The sequence below is a fragment of the Pipistrellus kuhlii genome, unplaced genomic scaffold, assembly GCF_014108245.1.
Source record: "Pipistrellus kuhlii isolate mPipKuh1 unplaced genomic scaffold, mPipKuh1.p scaffold_m20_p_4, whole genome shotgun sequence".
NCBI lineage: Eukaryota > Metazoa > Chordata > Mammalia > Chiroptera > Vespertilionidae > Pipistrellus > Pipistrellus kuhlii.
In genome coordinates, this window is record NW_023425540.1 from 35955764 (window position 1) to 35969493 (window position 13730).

General features: G+C 44.0%; 1 protein-coding gene across 1 annotated transcript in view; it reads left to right on the plus strand.

The window, feature by feature from the left end:
* Positions 1–13730, plus strand: part of SV2C (synaptic vesicle glycoprotein 2C) — a 132766-nt gene that overhangs the window by 276 nt on the left and 118760 nt on the right. The gene's annotated exons all lie outside the window — the stretch shown is intronic.

Sequence of the window (13730 nt, forward strand, 5' to 3'; positions counted from 1 at the left end):
CCGCCGGGGCTGAATGTTCCTCCCGGACTCAGAGGCCAGGGGCTGCAGCCTCGGGAACTTTTGCAGCCTCGTAGAAGCGCAACTTTGCCCTGCCTGCCTGCCGGCGCCAGGCGCTGCCCAGCCGGGGGGCACCTCTGCTGGGGCAGGAGGGGGGAAGTCGGGGTGTATACGGAGGGTGTGATTCCACCTCCAGTTGCCTGAGGTGGGTCAAGGGAGGTGGGCTCACTGCATCTCGGATTCCCGGGGGCGGGTGTGTGTGTGTGTGTGTGTGTCTGTGAGCGGCAGCGATACGGGGGCCGCGCCCTCCTTCGGTGGGGACCCGCACGATCCGCGCTGGCCTGCCGGGTTGGACGGGCAGGGGGAGGCCGATTCCAAACTGGCAGCTCTAAGTCCCGGGATGGGTGTTGTTGGTCCAGGACCTCCATTCCAGCCTTTCGGGCTCAACTTTCCGGCGGGGATCCCTCGTAGACGTGAGGCGGGAGAGCAGAGGCAGCCGCAGTGGGCACTGCGGGAGCCCCGAAGAACACGGGGGATTTAAAACCGGTGCCAGCGAGTCCCCGGCGCTCCTGTCTGGTGTCTGGGGAGGGATGGAGAGAGGGAAGCCCGCGGGGCGGTGGCTGGAGGTGCCTGCACCCCACTGCCCTGCGCCTGCATTTTCAGAAAAACCCTGCTGAACGCCCACTGCGTCCCAGGTGAGGCTCAGAGTCCGGTTGGCGTGAGGCTCCCGTCTCCGGTAAACACATTGCCGAGATGATGCCAAGCTGTGCTTTGGAGAGGATCACCCCATCCACGGACCCTTCCCTTGGAGGGAGGGCTCTTCCCCCCCCCCCCCCCGGCCCGGGTTCTAGCACTGGGAGGACAGAGCCCCAGCGTGTGGCGGGGCGCCCACGGGGACTGCGGAATCCGGTGATGAACTTGGCGCGGGGAGGTGGGAATGCACCCGCCGCGGACGCACCGCCACCACCCAGCGCCTCTCTGTGGGCGCGCGGGGACCCCAGACGCCCGCACCCCCCCTCCCCGGGGACGGCGGGGGAGGGGCTGAGTCACCGGGCGCCGGGCTGGAGGTGCCCACGCCAGGGTGGCCCGAGCCGGGGATGCTCGCGTCACCGCTACGTGAGCGAGTGATGCAGACGCAGCCCCGCGGGGGGCGGACGGGGTGGGGGGCGGCGGCGGAGGCTCCGTCCGGGAGCGCGGGTGCGCGTCACAGGCTCCCGGGGCTGGATGCGGGCTGGACGCCCTGAGGCCCCCGGGGAGGCGGGCGGGGGCGGCCTGGGAGCCCCGGGGCCCGGCTGCGGGCGGCGGGCGGGCGGCTCCGCAGTGCCGCAGTGCCGGTGCCGGGAGGGCGGGCAGAGGGGGCGTCTGTTAAGGCGCCGCCATAGAGACCCTGTGGCCTCCTCTCTCCCGGGACCTCCTTCCTGCACACTTAGCTGGCAGCGGGAGAAAGTTATTTTCCTTTCCGTCTTATCCTGCATCCTGGAGGATAATTGGCGTCAATCTCTTTGGCAAATTACGAGAGGCCTCGTGGCGGCACCAAGTTTTCATGTGAAAGCGTCGATGGAGAGGTTCCTGCGACTGGGCAGGGCCAACGCGTTCCTTCCTCTTTTTTCGGGAAGCCGGGCCTTGAAGGGGGGCTTGAGAATGACTTACAGAAATAATGTGCTGCCATTGTTAAGAAAGACCCTTTCTTTCCTAACGTAAAAATATACGTTAAAAAACAGCACTATGAATGCATTCCCTGGAAGAAAATAAAAAGCACAATCCGCGTTTCATTCTGTTTATTGCTATCATTATTATTGTTGTTGTTTAAAAACCATACTTTCTGGAAATCTAATGGCAAAGGTTTTCCTGCTGGTTTTACTGAGTGAGCCCCAATCTGCAGTGTGGGTGGCAAAAGGAATGAAAATGTGTGTGAGGGGGAGGGAGGGGGGCAGAAAAACAATTATCTCACATGATTCAGACAAAGATCCTAGTTCCCACTTTACCAAGTATTGTGTTCTGTGACCTTGGGCAAGTGATTTACCCTCTTGGGTACACTGGAGGGATGTGGAAAATAGCTCAGACTAGCTCTGATGACAGAGTTGTTTTGAGGACCCAAGAGATGGTCTCAGAGAGCTTTGGACATGCAAAGGATTTGTGAATGCAAAATATTATGAAACAACATCTCTTTAAAGAAAAAGAAAGACAGTTTTATCTTTTAAAACATTACTATCCCTTTAATGAAATCTGGCCTTCAGACTCAGCAGATGTAGACAATAGACTTTTCCTAATGGTCTAATATAACATCAACTGCCATTAGCTGCTGTCTGGAGAAGGAAAGGAGGGGGGGGGGTGGGGAAGCTCCGGATTACATCTCAGTATTTTGGTGATGTACTACACTTGATCTTAGCCAAAAGGCCGAGAAGCGATAGTATTTTGGTGATGTAGTAGAGAAATGGAATTTATTTTTAATGACCTAATGACAGTAAAAGGAGCTTCTCTGGTCTGACCAGCAGAATAGCCTGAGAGCTTCTTGGGGGAAATCCTACTCATTATTATATTCCTTAAGTGTGGAAGGTGCCTCCCTCAGATTACCGCAAAGGGCATCATCATGGCGTCACAACGGGTGTCATGTGACTGCAAGTGCCAGAAAATCCATTTCCTATAATTAGGGATTATTAGTTTTTACTCTGAGGTAAGTAAGCTTGTTGACGTATTTTATAAATAAAAACATCTGATTTGTCAAAATGCTTCCTAACCAGCTCACTCTGTAATTATTCATGTTATAGACACATAACCATCAGTTTCTGTGAACAGTGGATGTCGGAGGCTGCATCAGGGGAAAGCCTAGGATCCGCCTCCATGCTTCTTGGTTCTATATTGCTGACATTTCTGCCTGATCTGGTTTAGAGCATGTATTTCATGGCCAGTTAATTTCACACAAAGGTATCCTTTCTGTCAAGTCTGCTTGTAAACTTAGGAGAGGCAGGTCCCCAGCTGTGTGCAGTTTGGGTGCAGCATCGCAAAATTGTTTTTTGTTTGCTTTGTTTTTCAATTGCAGCCCCGCTGAGCGACCAGTGTAAAGCGGAGCAGTGGATAGAATTTGGAGCCTTTTTTCTTTATTTGAGACAGCTGAGAGGGGAAGAGCCACTACTTTAATTCTTTCTGGAAATACGTCTTAATCAGATCTACAGACACCATTTAGTTTCATCCAGGATGCCCCACTTAGGGAACATGATGATGGCTTCCCTATTGGGAAGAACTGAACAAATGGATAGGAGTGGGTTTGGATGGTTTGGTCTTTTCTGATCCTAATATTCTTTCCCTCCATGAAATGATGAAATAGATAATGAGTTTTATTTTAAATCTGAACGTTGCTTACAAGTAGAACATAGGAATTGATTTTGATGAACTCAGATTGAAATTTTCCATAGAGCTGTGAGCTCTGTTTCTGTAGAGGAAATGTTAGATTTTGTAGTATGCCATTGGGAGCATTAATTAAAACATTTTTAAAAGGTCAAATTTGAAAAATAATAATCCCAGCTACTGTAAAGCAGATATTTAAATCAGTTTAACACGACAACATTTAAATTGTTTTCTGTACTGCACACCATGCCTGCTCTGTCTTTTCCCATGGACACTATGTAATACAAATGATTAAGAGCAGACACTAAGAACTATATTGATGGGCTTTTGTCTTCTCATAGCACTTGGGCCCTCTTACAGTTCAAGAGCACAGTGAGATTTATGACAGATCAGAAGAAGTGCTTCTCTTGTCACTATTTGAAAATCCTATGAATTAGAATCTTAGAATAGTCAAATAGACCAGTGCTTCTCAACTAGTTGTGTGTATTCTCCCTTCCTGGGAAGCTTGTTCAAATGGAGATTTCTGAGCTCTTCCAAGACATTCTAATTGAGTGGGTATTTTTTTTTTTTTTGCGGGGGGGGGGGGGGGGGGAGGCAGGGAGGCAGAATATGCTGTTTATCGAGCTCTGGATGTCATTGTTATGCCATCAGAACCCATGAACTTACTAAACTATGTTGCTCTCTTTAACACTGATCATCTCCTTGACACCCTTAGGGAAGTCACATTCCAGCTGGGAAGACAGATTTGAAGATGACTAAATTCTTTGGTAAAAATCAATAAGGCCGGGGATTGGGAAGGACTCTGGAGACCATTGTGTAGATGATATCAAAGAAGGGAGGGCAGGAAGAAGAAGCATCATGTATGACTGGTCAGTCTATTAGAGTAAAGACTGAAAACCTTAACCTGCAAGGCTCTGAACAGTCTGGCCCCTGCTCACTTCCATGACCTCATTTTGCAAAACCCCCCTCCCCGCAAACCTTTCCCATCCTAGCAACCTGCACTCATCAGCCTCTTCCTGCTGTGGCCATCTCTTCACCTGCTCCAACCTACCTTCAGTCTGAACTCCCTGTGGTCTTCAGATTATAGACTGGTCTTCCGTTTCTGGTCCTAATATTATTATATTCCTCTCTGGTGAAGTTAAAATTCCCTTTCCTCTCACAGCGCACTTTTGCTTTTAAGTAAGGTTGGCAGAGAAAAACAGGATGCTCAGTTAAATCTGAATTCAGATTAAGAACAAACATTGTACTTAAGGGTCAGTTGTTGTTTTGTCTTGCTGTGCTGTCTCTAGTGTCTAAAAAAAAGTATCTGGAACAAAGCAGAAGCTCAATAAATGTTATGGGATAAATTAATGAGCTAATTGGGAAAAAGGGACAAGTTTCTTAACCTCTCTGAGCTGTCATTTTTCAGCTGTGAAAAGATGATTTTTTTTTGTACATACTTTTTAGGATTGTGTATGAAGATGAAATAGGAAAATATACGTAAATATCTTAGCATGTTATTTTGTAGACACTTTGAAAAGTGGCTTTTCTTCTAATGTTTGTCTTGTAAAATGAAAGGATTCCTTCTTAATGTAAGAAATCCTACTTCCTTTTTATTATGATGCAGTCTTGCTAGCAGACAGGTGTTTCCTGAACATTTGCCAATGCAGGGTGCTGAGATTTAGCCGGGCAGTTCGGGAGGAGTACCCATCTGCAGAATGGCAGCACTCGGGGCCAGCTTCATGGGTTTTCGTCACTGTGCAGTCACACAACCTTACGTGTGGAAAGGACCCTGTGGCCCGTCTGATGTGGCTCAGTGGTTGAGCTCAACCCATGAACCAAGAGGTCACCAGTTCGATTCCTGGTCAGGGCACATGATCCAGTAAGGGGACCTGCAGAGGGCAAAGCAGGTCAATCAAAGTTTCTACCTCTCTATCCCTCTTCCTCCTCCTCTCTTTAAAAATCAATAAAAAACAAAACATATTAAAAGGGCCCTGTGTTTAGTTATACACTGCCATCACTTGAAATTCTTTGAACAGAGTCCCATGTTTTTCTTTTACTTTGGGCCCTGCCAGCTATGTCACTCTTCCTGGTAACCAATGCATGTGCTATGTGCATTGGGGACATTATATTTAGTCTTCCTAATGACCCTGGGCCTCTCATTACTTGGAGAATTTGTGATTTTCCCAGATAATGGCTTAGAATTGCCTGAACCAAATTCAATGTCTTTTTGCACTACACCACGACGGCCCTCAACTGATTACAACCACCCGTGTATCTGCACCTTTGACTGAGCACCAGGGGCTTCTGAAGGCTAGACTCAGGGCCTCAAATAAGAGGATCCTCTGGATCCTCCCCATCTCTGCTCCTGATGTTGCTGAAGGATTGGAGCTTGCAGTTCCAGGCCTGCCTCTGTAGGAGCAGCAGAGTGTGTTTTAGATGAGATCGCCTCGGGGTTCAGGTTTTAAAATATGCGTATTTGCATAAGATAAATAGCGATCTTGAGGGGTTGAACTTTTCTGAGAGAAATATGAGATGTTTGTTCTTGGCTTTAAATGGCCCAGCTGAGTCATGCAGCGCGGGAGCCTCCGCAGCACGGGACGCCCTGCGCTTTGGCAGTGGGTAGAGAAGGTGACCCACTTTGTCCTTTCCGGCTCTGACGAGCTTCTTTTAGGTGCACTCATTTTAATATTACTTTTTAGATGCTCTAAGTAAGCATTTTTTTATTCCATTGTACACTTAAGTGTGTTTGTACTTAAGAAGCAACATTTTAATAACTCCATAGGGCCATACTCATACTGTTATTCGGGGCCGCATGCTCCAAGTTCATGCACATCAAACGCATTATGATCTGCATTGAACACAAAAGTAAGCTAAGCCTAGATTACTTTAGAAGTATCCAGTTAAATCTGCAGCCTGGGTTTCCTGTTGGCCAATCAGTGTGGAGGTAGAGAAACATAGATGCGCTGTAGATAGCATCCAGTCATTTCTCTGGCTGTATTCTTAGTCCAGCTGTGGATTCCCAGGCCACTGCAGAGATCTCTCATGAGTCCTCAGGGATCAGCTGCAGTCTATCCCGGTTTCCTGCAGGGTTGATGGACTGCCTCTCACTGCCCCGATTGCCCTGGTCCCAAAATTGCAGAAACTGATGATGCTATTGAATTCTCTCATGTCCCCAGAGAGCTTAGAGGACTGCATGGAGATTGGTGAGAGGACACTTCAAGTGACACAGCATCCTATATTTTTAATCAGCAGTCCCCTCTGGTCATTGTCCTAGGACAGTGGTGGGAAAACTCATTAGTCAGCAGAGCCAAATATCAACAGTACAACAATTGAAATTTCTTTTGAGAGCCAAATTTCTTAAACTTCTTCTAACGCCACTTCTTCAAAATAGACTCGCTCTGGCCATGGTATTTTGTGGAAGAGCCACACTCAAGGGGCCAAAGAGTCCATGTCGCTCGAGAGCTGCAGTTTGCTGACCACGGTCCTAGGACCATAAATAGTGGTTCTCAAATTGCTGTTCACTTGGGATGAGCCTTATCTCAGGAGACTTCGTAGGCCCTCCCTTTCACACATGTTGAGAGGTATCACAATATTAAGATAAATCATCAGAATTTTGTACAGGATGTTTGTGGCATTATTATCTGTGGTGGTGAAAAGCTGGAAACATCCTAAATTTCCACCAGAGGGTAACCAGGTCAACAATGAAATACTACAGTAAAATGAATGAACACCTATATGTAATTAATATGAAAATATTTTGAAGATACGTTATTAGTTTAAAATACAGCACTTTATTGACTAGAATATGTGGTATGTCTATATTTTTTTTAAAAAATTAAGATATATTTAAAAGTCTGGAAGAATAAAGACCAAACAGTTATCTTTCGGGAGCAAGATAGAACCTTACACTTAGTACTTTATGTATTTCTGAATTGCTTGAGTTTCCGACAATAATCACATATTATTTTTGTAATTAAGTCATCCATAAAGGTGGTAAAAATTAATTTCAAGATGCTCCTAAGATGCTACTTTTCAAATATGTCTAAATACTGTTTTAGTGACTAAAAAGCAGTGCTAGTTTTTCCCATGGAAAAATTTTCTAGCCCATAATATAGGTAAGGTAATCAAAATTGTGAGAGTATAAATTATGTTGGTACTCAATAAAGCCATTTTCATTTTGAATGAAAAAAAAAAAAAGAGCCCACCTATAACCATTGAAGGGCCCCTGAGAAGGACAACTCATTGCTGACTTAGTTATTAAAGCTTCCCCTACTCCCCCACTTCTGTCCTCAATAAATCTTACATGTTCAATAGCTGTCAAAAGCCTGTATTACTACTCAGAATATTTTGCTTTTAGGGGCATTTTTCATTCTGCTATGTCTGTGTATTTGATGGAATTGGAGATGGGCAATTTTTAATCTTCTCTCCCCGTGGGCCTAGAAGGTCCTCCCTCCCACTATCGATCCTCCCCCACTACTAACATTTGCCGGTAGGAAAGGCTCCTTCCTACCTGTTCTCCAGGCCTCAGCTTAAAATTTCATGACGGTAGAATTCAGGGCCCTTTATCTCTCTCAGTCCCTTGTAGCTGCCACTGTGGGAGTGCCTCCCCTGCTTTGTCATCACGTCCTCTCTACACCTGTTTTCCTGCTACATTCTGAGTGTCTTGAACCCCAGGGGAGAGCGCTACATCACTGAGGTCTTTGTAACTCTCAGAGCTGGACACATGACAGCTAAGAATATTCTAAATAATTTTTAACCTTTTAAATTGAAATCCAGAGGTAAAAGCACATGTATTTAAAGGGGATATCGGTTTTCACAAACGGAGCATATCCCTTTAACCAACACCCAGCTCATGAGAGAGGTTATTCCTAGTGCTCCAGAACCCCCTTGCATGTCCTTTCCAGCCATAATCCCCTCCACTTTCCCCACGTCGGTCCTTTGGCGAAGCCTAACAAAGCTCTCCGGCTCCCATGAACTTTTTCTCCTGCCCACTATCTGAGAAACTGGTTGGCAGAGCCTTACCACTGCTGATGGACACGAGAATGCCATGGCTATGCCCAGGATGCTGTCTCTAGATGCCCAACCTTCCATCCATGAGGTAGGTGCCAGAGGCAGAGGAAAGGTCCCTAGTTTATTCCATCCTCCTCTGAACCTAACCTGCTACCGCGAGAAAACCCAGAAGAGAAAAGAATCAAACCAAGTGTTCAAAGATGGCTGCTCCAACAACTCAGGGAGATGCCCAGTGGTAATCTTTCTAGCCCTGTTTTTAAAATCCCATTATTCTCTGAGGTCACTGCCAGGCAGTGCTTCCTGTGGGATTCTCCTGCCAGAGTTTGCTGTGTATGAGGGTGAGGGCCCTCTGAATTGCTTCCAGAAGAGACTCTGACAAAAGAGGGAGTGAACCCTTGGCAACCTATCTTGGTCCATAGTTCAAGGATCCGAACATTTTCCTGTCAATTGAAAATGCTGTGAGGGTAGTTCAGAAGAAATAAATCAGAAGACAGTGAAAGAGGGATCCAGGGATAACATATGCTGCTCTGTGTGCCTTTTAGTCTGAAGTTGTAGCATTGATAAAGGCACATACTCTTTATCTATGGCAAGCAGAGGACATGGTTGTTGGGACAGGGCTCGCTTCATTTATTGATAAATACATTGCCGCTGATTGTTTGCCCAATCATTCATTACTGTGAACCTGACTGTATAATAATCAAGCCTGCCTTTTGGGTTACAAATGTGCATGAACAAAAAGGTTTGATAATATTAAATTTAAATATTGAATTTTAAAAAAAAAATTCAAACCTACAAAGGTCAGCATTCACTTCCCAGCAAGTCCAAGGAGAAAAGCCAATGTTTATTGTATTTGATGTGAGATGTAGGGATATAACCTATCTTATACCTACAGCTTTATCTATAATAACATCAAAAGAATTACATGATTCTTCTTAAGGGCAGACAGCAGCAAAACCTACTGATTTGGAGACATTTGATCTCCACTCGCATTACATAGACAGAGCCTGAGCCAAGATTAAAGGGATATTTTACAATAAAGGTCTAGTACCAATTTTTTGGCATTCTGCACTCCCTAATTATTATCATATTACACAATTGCGATGCTGAGTACCACATCAGGCATGTGGTGTGTAACATCATATTCATTTAATAAAGCTTCTAAATAAGATGGAACTTAACAGTTCATGCTATATGCAATTTCTGGCCTAGAGATATTTTTCACTTGGTAGATGACTTTGAAATTGGGTACTACAAAATTTTCAAAAATCAGATGAAGTATCTCTGGCTAAAATTAAAGTGCAACAGAGTGTGCACTTGAGTTCTTGGGGCCCCAGGGATGATGTTTCTGAAGTTACTTTTACCAACCACCTACTGGGAATATTAGCACTTTCTTTTGCTCGTATGTGTGTGTCTGTCTGGTGTGTGTGTGTGTGTGTGTGTGTGTGTGTGTGTGTGTGTGTATGTGTGGGTGTTGGTCTTCATTTCCTCCACTGGTATTGATGGGCTGTGACATCCTCACTCAGGAAATCATGACAATGCTAAGTGCCTTCCCAGGGTCTTCTGATTGGATTGTATCTTTCTGCCAGGAGGGGTTTGCGCCCTCCCTTGAAGGATAACTGACCACTGATTTTCAGTCTGGCTGACATACGACAGCACAGAATTCTCTTCTTAACAGTTTTCACTGTCTCTTTGACTGACAGTCTTGGAAATCAGTAGGTGGCCACTCTGCTTGTCCCAGAGGCTTTTTGGGATTACATTCAAGAGAGTTCAGTTTACCTTCTAGTAACAGTGAGAGTAATTTATGATGATCTTTTCTGATCACAAAAGATTTTCCTTCTTTTGTTCCAACCTGAATTTCTCATTCAAAATTCCAAACTTAATTCTAAGAATTAGCCTGGCTCTCTGTGTGTCTATTCCTTAGGCTAACAGATTTCCCATTGTCTCAGAAGAGATAAAATGGGGAGTTGGCAGTCAGATGTGAATTCTGGTTTTTAGCTGGATTTTTAAAACGTGCCAAAAGTCTCTAAATGGACAGCCTTGCCAGCAAATTGGCCATAATAGTTTATTTGTAAAATGCTCAGCAAATGTTTATAATGTCAATAAAATTAGCAGATGCTTATTAACTTTGTTTAATATTAGGATAATCAGAAAAGGAGGAGCTTTAGATAAATGATGGCATTTGTTATTTAGTCCGGATTCATGTAAATCTGCCTTTTAACTTATCAGGTGGTTAAGGTTGACTATTCATTTATTTGTTTTGTTTGTTAGCTCAAAAGCTACAGATATGCTAAATGAAATAAATGCAGCTTCATAGAACATAATGGCAGCAAAACTATTTTAATCCAATTTAGCACAGTTATTGCCCTTAAAGAGTATATTTTTCCTATGAGCTCATAAAAGGTACTTGAATTTATCTGGAGATAAGAAGACAGATATGTTTTTTAGTAACAGGCTTTAACTATTTAAAAGTAAAATGCACAAAAGATGGTGCCTACTTTTTCTGAAGAGGAAACAGGAGAAAATAGACTTGAGTAGAAAATTGAAATATTTTTTTAATGAAAGAGAAATTTCAATTCAATTTTAGTCAACAAATTGACCATCTCCCTTATGCAAGGGATAGTCTGTGCTCCTTAGAAAAAATGAGATGGGTGGAGTATAGCCTGGGATCTCAAGCACATAGACCTGGAGGGGGGTGGGGGCACAGACAGGTTACATAGCAGAACTGTGAAACAAAGAGTGGGAGTTCAGTAAAAGCAATCCAGCACTCTGTGGGGGAAAGGACACTTGCTTAAGGAAGGGTTTCTCCATCTCAGCTCTGTTAACATTTGGGCCAGACAATTCCTTGTAGGGGGCTGTGCTGTGCATTGTAAAGGATGGCTAACAGCCCCTCTGGCCTCTGCCCATTAGGTGCCATTAGTAGAATTATATTCTCATTTAATATCTGAAAACATTAAAAAAAATTAATGATTTTTAGAGAATATTTTCCCTCCAGTTTTCCTGACCAAAAATATCCCCAAACATTGTCAAATGTTCCCAGGGTAGGAGCAGATAGTGCGCAACATTGCCCCAGCTGAGAACCACTGATTTATGGAATAAAGATAATCTTCAAAAGCAATCACATTTGAGATGTACCCTGAAGGGCAGATACAGCTGTTTGGGCCATTTTGATGGCAGGGAATTATCTTTATCAGAACTGCACATGTAGAAAGAAGAACTTGAAGTCAGGTGTGCAATAGCTTAGAGTGGAGAGAGTCTGGAGGCAGAGATACCAGCTAGGAGTGGCCCATTTCAGTTCCATCATTCCAATGGACCCCATTCTCCATTTGTTCTGTGAAGCAGCCCTCACCTCTGTTGGGCCTCTGTAAGTAGGGGCACCGCTCCAGCTGCTGGAAGTAGAACAGCAAACAAGACAAAGTCCCTGTTCTCAGGGAGCTTATATTCCAGAAGAGGAGGAGACCAACACAACAACATAAAATTGAAACTCAAAATACTTAAAAAATTGTAAAGCAGTTTATGTGATCATTGGTGACTAGAGAGGCTGCTAATATTAGTGATAAAACTTACAATTGAGATAAACTAACAACTTTGTTGCAGTGAAATTATATTTACATCAACATTTATTAGAAATCTCATTCCTAGGTGCCCCAAAATAGAGGTAAAATAGAATGTATTTCTTCCCTTTTGAGCTATGAAAGTATCTGTTTTGAAGAACATTTTTTTCTAACTTTATTCAGTGGAAAAGGATTTTACTTGTGGCTCTTGGACATTTGGAAACTTCATTTTAAAACAGTGTTGTCATATGTTAGCCAGACTGGAAATCAGTGGTCAGTTATTCTTCAAGGTAGGGTGCAAACTTCTTCTAGCAGAAAGAAATTATCTAACTAGAATTCTACTACCGGTAGAACATAATCTGGTGAAATGAAACTGATAAACAGTAACTATAGGTATTGCTTAAATATCTTAATTTGGAACAGCATGTTGCTTGCTAATAAATATCATTAAATTTGGATATACTTAAAAATAATCTCATGAAGAGAAAAGAAAGACTTTTGATAGATGCTGTGTGGTGTGTGTGTGGGTGTGTGTGTGTGTCTGTGTTTAACATAACCATTTCCATTTGGTGATAGTTATCAACTTTCAATGTAAGGTTACAATGGTTCCAGCACACAGCAAGCCATGCTTCTAGGCACTTGTTATTCAGTTCTTATAACACCCGGAGTCCAGGCCACCATAATCTCGCCTGTGGAATATAGATTCCTAGCAGGCCATAGCCTGTTTGATTCAGTGAAAAGAGCATCAGCCCAAGGACTGAAGGGTCTTGGGTTCAATTCCAGTCAGGGTATGTGCCTTGGTTGCAAACTAGATCCCTAACCTGGGTCAGGCACGTGTCTCTCTCACATTGATGTTTCTCTCTCTCCGCCTCTTCCCCTCTCTTCCACTCTCTCTAAAAATCAATGGAGAAATATCCTCAAGTGAGAATTACACATGCACACAAAATCATGAATGGCCCTGGCCAGGTAGCTCAGTTGGTTGGAGGTCGTCCCAGTATGTCAAGGTTGCAGATTTGATCCACAGTCAGGGCACAAACAGGAATCAACCAATGAATGCGTGGGTAGGTGGGGCAGCAAATCGATGTGAATGTTTATATAGGCTTTATTTGTGTCTCCAAAATTTGGAAACAACCCAAATGCCTTTCAGCTGATGAATGGTTAACAAATTGTGGTTTGTTTACACAATGGAATACTAAATGATAAAAAAAAAAAAGAACAACTACTGATGAATGCAACAACAAAGATGAATCTCAAATGCATCATGCTAACCGAAAGCAGTCCGACACAGAAGCTACATAGTGTATGATTATCGTTATATGACATATTGGAAATGGCAAAAAATGGTTGCCAGGGGCTGGAGTTAGGGGAAGGGTTAATTGCAGATGGGCTTGGGGAATTTGGGGGGTGAGAGAACTGTTCTATATTTTGATTATGATGTGTTGTGTGTTTGTCAAACTTGCAACATTATATACAAAAAGGGTGAATTTTATTGCATGTAAATTATACCTTAACTAAAGAGCTTAAGACAATTTAATGGGTTGTGTCTCCAAGTAACTTTTCCATATCACCTAGATTTGTTTCTGATTTGGTTTCCCTGTCCTTGGTGCCTCCTATTCTTATCTCCAATAACAGGCTCGTCTCCCAGCTCCCCCCTTTCTCTCTGGATGGACTCTCGCTCCTGCTAATTGACTTTAGCTCCACCAGACACTCTCCTCCTCTGATCAATTACACAAAATTGACTTCCCCAGAGCTACTCCCCAGAAAACGTTGTCTTTTGATCTCATTATGTTCATTACTAGAGGCCCAGTGCATGAAATTTGTGCATGGGTAGGTCCCTAGCGGCTG